At 34.7% G+C, this 6,568-nt stretch overlaps 1 long non-coding RNA gene across 1 annotated transcript; it reads right to left on the bottom strand.

Annotated features, from left to right (window-relative positions):
- Positions 862–2,801, bottom strand: LOC108661262. The gene is made up of 3 exons (XR_001927014.1): positions 2,761–2,801; positions 2,105–2,228; positions 862–1,096 (listed from the first exon to the last, which is right to left on the bottom strand). It is a non-coding gene; the product is annotated as an uncharacterized LOC108661262 (long non-coding RNA).

Genomic DNA, 6,568 nt, shown 5'->3' with positions numbered 1-6,568 from the left:
CTTCCCTTCCTTCCTTTCCTTCTTACTATATATATATATATATATATATATATATATATATATATTCAAACAACTCAACTTCAAAACCTAGCCTCTCACAGTCCAAATTATCTCTACCAAACTTCAAAAATTCACTAACCCACCCATTAAATCTTCAAGAAACCTATTTCATTTTCTCAAAAAATTCAAGATTCAAAGCTTTTCATCCATTTTGCTTCATCAAATTGCAGAATTTTGGTAAGTGTTGACTTTTTGCAAGAACTTTGATTTATGATGAAATTGAGTGTTGGAAAAGACTTTGTGTTGTTAATTCTTAATGGGTTTACATCTTTTTGATAATATTGACTTTGAGTTTGAAGTTTTTTGTGAAAATTGTTGATGAATTGTGAGAATTGCTTACTTGCTTGATGTGAATATTAACAATTTTTTGCACATTGATTTGGAAATTGTGAATTTAGTGATTATTACAGATTTTGTTATTATTGGCTTAGAGTTTAGAGCAAATTGAAATCTTTTGAGAATAATTGTGGATATTTTGGGGTATATTGGGTGTTTGAATTTGAGGAACATTAATTGTGAAAAGTTTGAAAGTTGAATCACGGCACCTAAAAGAACCAAAAAAGCTAGAATAAGTGGTAATGGCTTTGATAGGTCTAAATATCTTTTGACTAAGGCATTGGAACGCCATACTCAAGCATTGTGTCATAGCCCAATTTTCGAGCCATGACTGGCTCAAGGGACCAATAGGCTCAGCCCACCAAGCCCAAGCAAGCCTATTTACATGATCCTATACATTAATCCATATTCCTTTAGAATCCGAAATTCATAATGCTCAATTACAATTCCTTTGAAAACAATTCATAAAACCCAGTCATGCATTCATAATGGCATCATCAACCATTATATACATATATAGAATAACAAATGAACCTTAATGTTTCACATCAAATATCCATATACACATAATTAGACCTCGACCGTCAGCGAAGTGACTTTGGGCACGATTGATAACACTTAGTGGTACGTTAAACCTACCGAGCAATGTATAGGGAGGAGCACCTCGTCCTAGGATCCAATCATCTTTAACTCAGAAAACCTAAAACATGAATTTAAAAAAAAAAAGAGTACAAACTCAGTGAGTGAGCATAGGAGGGAACAAGCAAACAATAAGGAAGGTTTGAAGAAAATCATGATGCATTTATCTTTAAAACAATGCAATTTAGTTTAGCTCTTATCAAAACCCCTTATGTAAACCCCAAATGAGTAAATCACTTGAAAAAAAGGGTCCATGCTCAACAAAGGATTTGAAGAGTGAAAACTTTAATAGCATTCGTGCAATTCAAGTCAAGTAAACGACGGATCCTCCCTACAGCAGAAAGGCATTCTTACTGCAGCGAGATTTCGACCAGCATTACCCCTCAAAATTCTAGAGTTTCTTGCTGTAGCGAGAATGAATCTCGCTACAGCGAGAAACATAGCACCATGAAAAAGTTTCCTTTCTTTCAAGAAAAAGCCATCTTTCTAAAATGACAAAAAAATCAACATTAAACGCATAATAATTTCTAAAGTTCAACATGGAAGATTCACATGTGCAACATCATATACCATAGTCATGAACTTTCTATAACACACACACACACATATATATATATCCATCACCATACACACCCTCCAATCATCATCAGCTCATATGCACTCCCACTAGCACATGGTTGGGTTAGCATCGACTTATGGGCACTCCTACTCGCACATAGCCGGGTCAGCATCGGCTTATGCGCACTCCCCCTCGCACATAGCCGAGTCAGCATCAGTTTATGCACATTCCTACTCGCACATAGCTGGGTCAATATCATTACACAACATTATTCATACACACACACACACACACAGATATATATATATATATATATATATATCAACACAGTATAGGAGCACATAAGTCCGTCCTATTATACATTTCACATTTTCACAACATCAAAATATTTTACCAAAGGCTTGTTCCCAAGGCACACGTTTTTAAAGACAAGTTGGAATAAATCATTCAATGTTTCATACCAATACAATTATGTCTCCCAAAACGATTTTGAAATGCAAGTTCACTCACCTAGCAACAACGAGATATTAAGTCGCTATTTGTTCGGAGGTGTTTCTAACTATTTTCACTGGCCGGTCGCTCGTTATTTACTTCGGCACGCCACCACAGTTCTTTAACCTTATCTTTGCACTTCCTAGCAATAATACGAACTCAATATATTTAATTACATACGTATACGGGCAGCACTTCAATCAATTAATCCTTACTCAAATTTATATTTTTCATCCTATCATGAAACCATCTTTAATTAACTCACATCTTAATACATTTTTACCAAAATTACTTATATCCATTGCTTACAAAATTCCTTAGATTATATCACCGGTAACTTATTTATGATGTCACGTGCCTACTTCAACCTTTCTAAATAATTTTTGCCCAAATCCATCTTATATTTCCACACATAATCCACATATATGGCAGCAACAATCATTCTCACTTTCACTCAATTATTTCCTAGTTTACATGCATCGTTATCTATCTAACTCTCAATACTTTGTTTCTTAATCCTCCATCTACAATATTCCTTTTTCATTTCTTTCAAACAACATGCCATACAATCTTAATAATTTTCAACTAGCTTAGGTAAATAAATCCTTTCAGCAACCATAATTCCTCACAATATTCAACTAACCGTAGGCCTTAAAACATAGTGTTAAGCTTACCGTTTTCCTTTTCCACTTTGAGTCCTTCATGTATCCATGGGTTTATTGGCTTACATGTTACCAATTTTTCTCCAATCAAGCCAATCTTTGCTGCCACAAGACATTTCTCTAAGTCACTAACTCATTTTCAAAGACTACTCAAGCCGAAAACAAAAATTCTTACCGTTCTTTGCTTGAATTACCAAAACCAAGCTTTTTCTTCCTTTCTCTCTTTTTCTTTCTTCTCCTCCTAGGGTTTTGGTGTGCTAGAAATTGGGGTTAAAGGTTGTAAATTTAATGCTTAAGAAGTTTGGAGAAGAAAGGAAAAGAAAACATGGAAAGAAAAGTGAAGAAAACTTGATTTCATGGTGGATAAAGAGAAAATGGCATGGAAGCTTCAAGAATGGCATGAAGCATGGAGGAGAAGAGGAAAAAATCTTGCTGGAGGAGATAAGAATGGTTTTGGGCTGAAAAAATCAGAGTCAAAGCTTCCTTTGGAAGCTTTGACCAAACTTCACGTAAAATTATCGTTTTGCCCTTTTTGTTTCTTTCCATTTTAATTTAGTCCTCCCAACACTCATTTAACGCCAACTTCCTTCTATTATCTTCTACTACACATGTACAAACAAAGTATGAAGTTTGTACTCTAACGCGGTGTCCCCATAATATTTAAAATATTTATTTGTCTGTGCTATCTTTAGGTAATAAAGACACGTGACCCCGTTAATGTTATTTTTCTCTAAAATTTTTCTCATTCTTCTTCTCCCCCACTTAGGTTGCCCATATACTCCTTCATGGAAAATTCCAACATTGAATAAAATATTAATATTTTAATAATATTTTATTCAAAAAATTTCCTCTTGTCTCTTTTTGTCTTCTTGGTACCCAAAATACCTTATTATGCCTCAATTCACTTCCGAATCACTTTTTATCTCATAAATTCTTCTTTGATAAAATATTATTATTTTTTTATTATTTCCTTACGTGAAGAATATTTTATCCCAACTGTTCCTTTCAACTTTCCATCACTTTTAAACATTATAATTAACCTCAATTGTCATCCAATAAGCTTTATTAGTCATCATATCAAAGTACGGGGTATTACACATTGCTTCAAAAATCACCGATATTAGAGAGAGGCATTACTGTTGTCATGACCCAAATTTCGGGCCGTGACCGACACAAGGGCCTAATGGACGTAGTCCACTAAGCCCAAGCAAGCCTATCTATTTATCCTACTCATCATTCCATCAAATATTGCTAAGTCACATTTCATAACTTTGAATCAAAATAGTGATAGACATTGCCAACTCGTACTGGCATTACTCATTTAAAATATACATACATTGCCTACAACATGTACTCTTATAATTTACATTAAGTTTGTCTATACATATCAAAAGGAGACTCGATGTCCAGCGGAGAAACTCGACGAATGCACAACTACTAAATCACGAGAAACTCTACGAATGCACAGCTCCTCATTTTAAACTTAAATCATTTATTCCGTAATGTTGGAAATGCATACTCAAATATGGTAGTAAAGAAGTGGAAAATAGGCCAACAATTGATCAAGATGTGAGACAAAACATAAAGTTTTTCACTACAGCGAGAATGAATCTCTCTGTAGTGAAATTTTTGCCCCAAGACAGAAGCTGAATCTTGCTGCCGCGAGTTTCCGGCCAGCCACCCTCCAAAAACCCGAGAGTTTCTCTCTACAGCGAGAAACAAGGCACTAATGAAAAATTTCCCTTCCTCTAAAAAAAAACCACCTTGCTAAAATGTCCAAAACTAATAAGAAACAAATAACAATTTCCCAAAGTTTAACATACCGAATTTCACATACATTACAACCATATACCATTACTCATAAATTTCTTATAGCACGCATGTTTACGTATGTATATATATATACATATACCCATCATCATCATGCACACCATCCCATCATCACCAGCTCATGCGCACTCCCTACTCGCACATGGCTGGGTCATCACCGATTTATGCGCACTCCCTACTTGCACATAACTGGGTCATCATCGGCTTATGCGCACTCCCTACTCGCACATAGCCGAGTTCATATAACTACACAACAATATATTCGTACGTATATACATATATCAACATAATGTAGCAATATAGAAATCCATAATAGCCACATATCACAACATAACCCATTTCTCAAAAACATGTTCCCAAGGCACTCATTTTTAAGAAAAGTTGTATAAAATCATTCAAACGCTTTGTACAAACAATCACATTCCCCAAAACGAATTTGAAATGCAGTTCACTCATCGGTATATTGTTGAGCCTTTAACTAACTCTAATTCTCCTAATGATCCAATTGGGGAAATAGGGCTTCGTTAGAACCTAAAATCACATTAGCATCAGCATTATGTTAATTCACACACTATAAACCCTAAAAGCTATCTCTTAACTAGCTTTCAATTGCCATTTTAAATGGCTATCTATGTTCACTACCTAATTACATTAGAGTCAATACACAATCTCAACAATAAACTCAACAAATCAATCACTAAACATTATGAACACTTAAAACTCATTTCTAATTTACTACTCANCTCTTAACTAGCTTTCAATTGCCATTTTAAATGGCTATCTATGTTCACTACCTAATTACATTAGAGTCAATACACAATCTCAACAATAAACTCACAAATCAATCACTAAACATTATGAACACTTAAAACTCATTTCTAATTTACTACTCACCTTGATATCTTTGTAACTTTGAAATTCTTTCCAACAATTCCCAAGCTTAGTATAGGGCTTTCTTTCTCTTTCTCTCTCTAAACACTTAGCTAGTGAGAGAAAGTATGGAAGTAAGATTTTTTCAAGGGTTTTAAAGTGAGTGAGTGAAAGAATACAAGGGTTATAGTCAAAAGGGCACAAAGGTATGAAAACTAGAGCTAGAGAGAGAAAATTATGCAAGCTCCATATCAAGCTTCCATGGAGGATGGAAGCAACATGAGATGGGAAGAGAAGAAGAAGAAGAAGAAGCTGTTGGAAGGAGAAGATATTTATAGCCCAAGCCTATCCACTCCACTTAAATTACCAAAATGCCCCTCCACAAATTAGCTTATTCTCCTCTAGTCTTTTATGCAATCTTTTTCCTCTTTTGACATTGAGACAAGGTCCATAATGGTCTAGAAATGTGCGGGTTCATGAAAACTTAAAATTCTAGCCTGAGGTGAAAAATGACCATTTTGCCCCTATCGTGAAAATCATCAAAATTTTTGTTTCCTTGTCATTTTACCCATTTTTTCATCATTCATTTATGCCTTAGGCCTACTTAAACCATAATATTGTTTAAAATCTTACTTTTATGGGCTCACTGAGTAAATGACGAAATTACCCCTGATAAGGGATATCACGTATATTACTAACTATGAGTCTATAAAGGTCAAGGTCTCACAACTGTACCTGATCTCCTCTATGGAAATAGTTTATGTAGAATTAGAGATTTTAAATGGGATACCTTTTGTGCTCAACCTGAGGCAGCTATCATGCCAATTGTGCTAGAATTTTATGCTAATGCCTATGAGCACAAAGATGGGGTTACATTGTGTAGCGGTTAGAGAGTGTCATTTGATAGTCGCACTATAAACCAATTCTATAATTTACCAAAAATTGAAGATGATGATTACTCCCAATATTGGAAGGTAATGTGAATTTTGATGAAGTAATCACTACGCTTTGTGGCCCTAACATACAATGGAAAATGTCCAAAGAGGCACCGGTATCATTCAAGACTAGTGCAATGAAAAATTACTACAAGGTTTGGTATTACTTTATTGCAAGTACAATG

The sequence above is a fragment of the Theobroma cacao genome, chromosome 3, assembly GCF_000208745.1.
Source record: "Theobroma cacao cultivar B97-61/B2 chromosome 3, Criollo_cocoa_genome_V2, whole genome shotgun sequence".
NCBI classification, from domain to species: Eukaryota; Viridiplantae; Streptophyta; class Magnoliopsida; order Malvales; family Malvaceae; genus Theobroma; species Theobroma cacao.
Note: the sequence above shows the minus strand (reverse complement) of the source record. Positions and strands in the feature narration are given on the sequence as shown.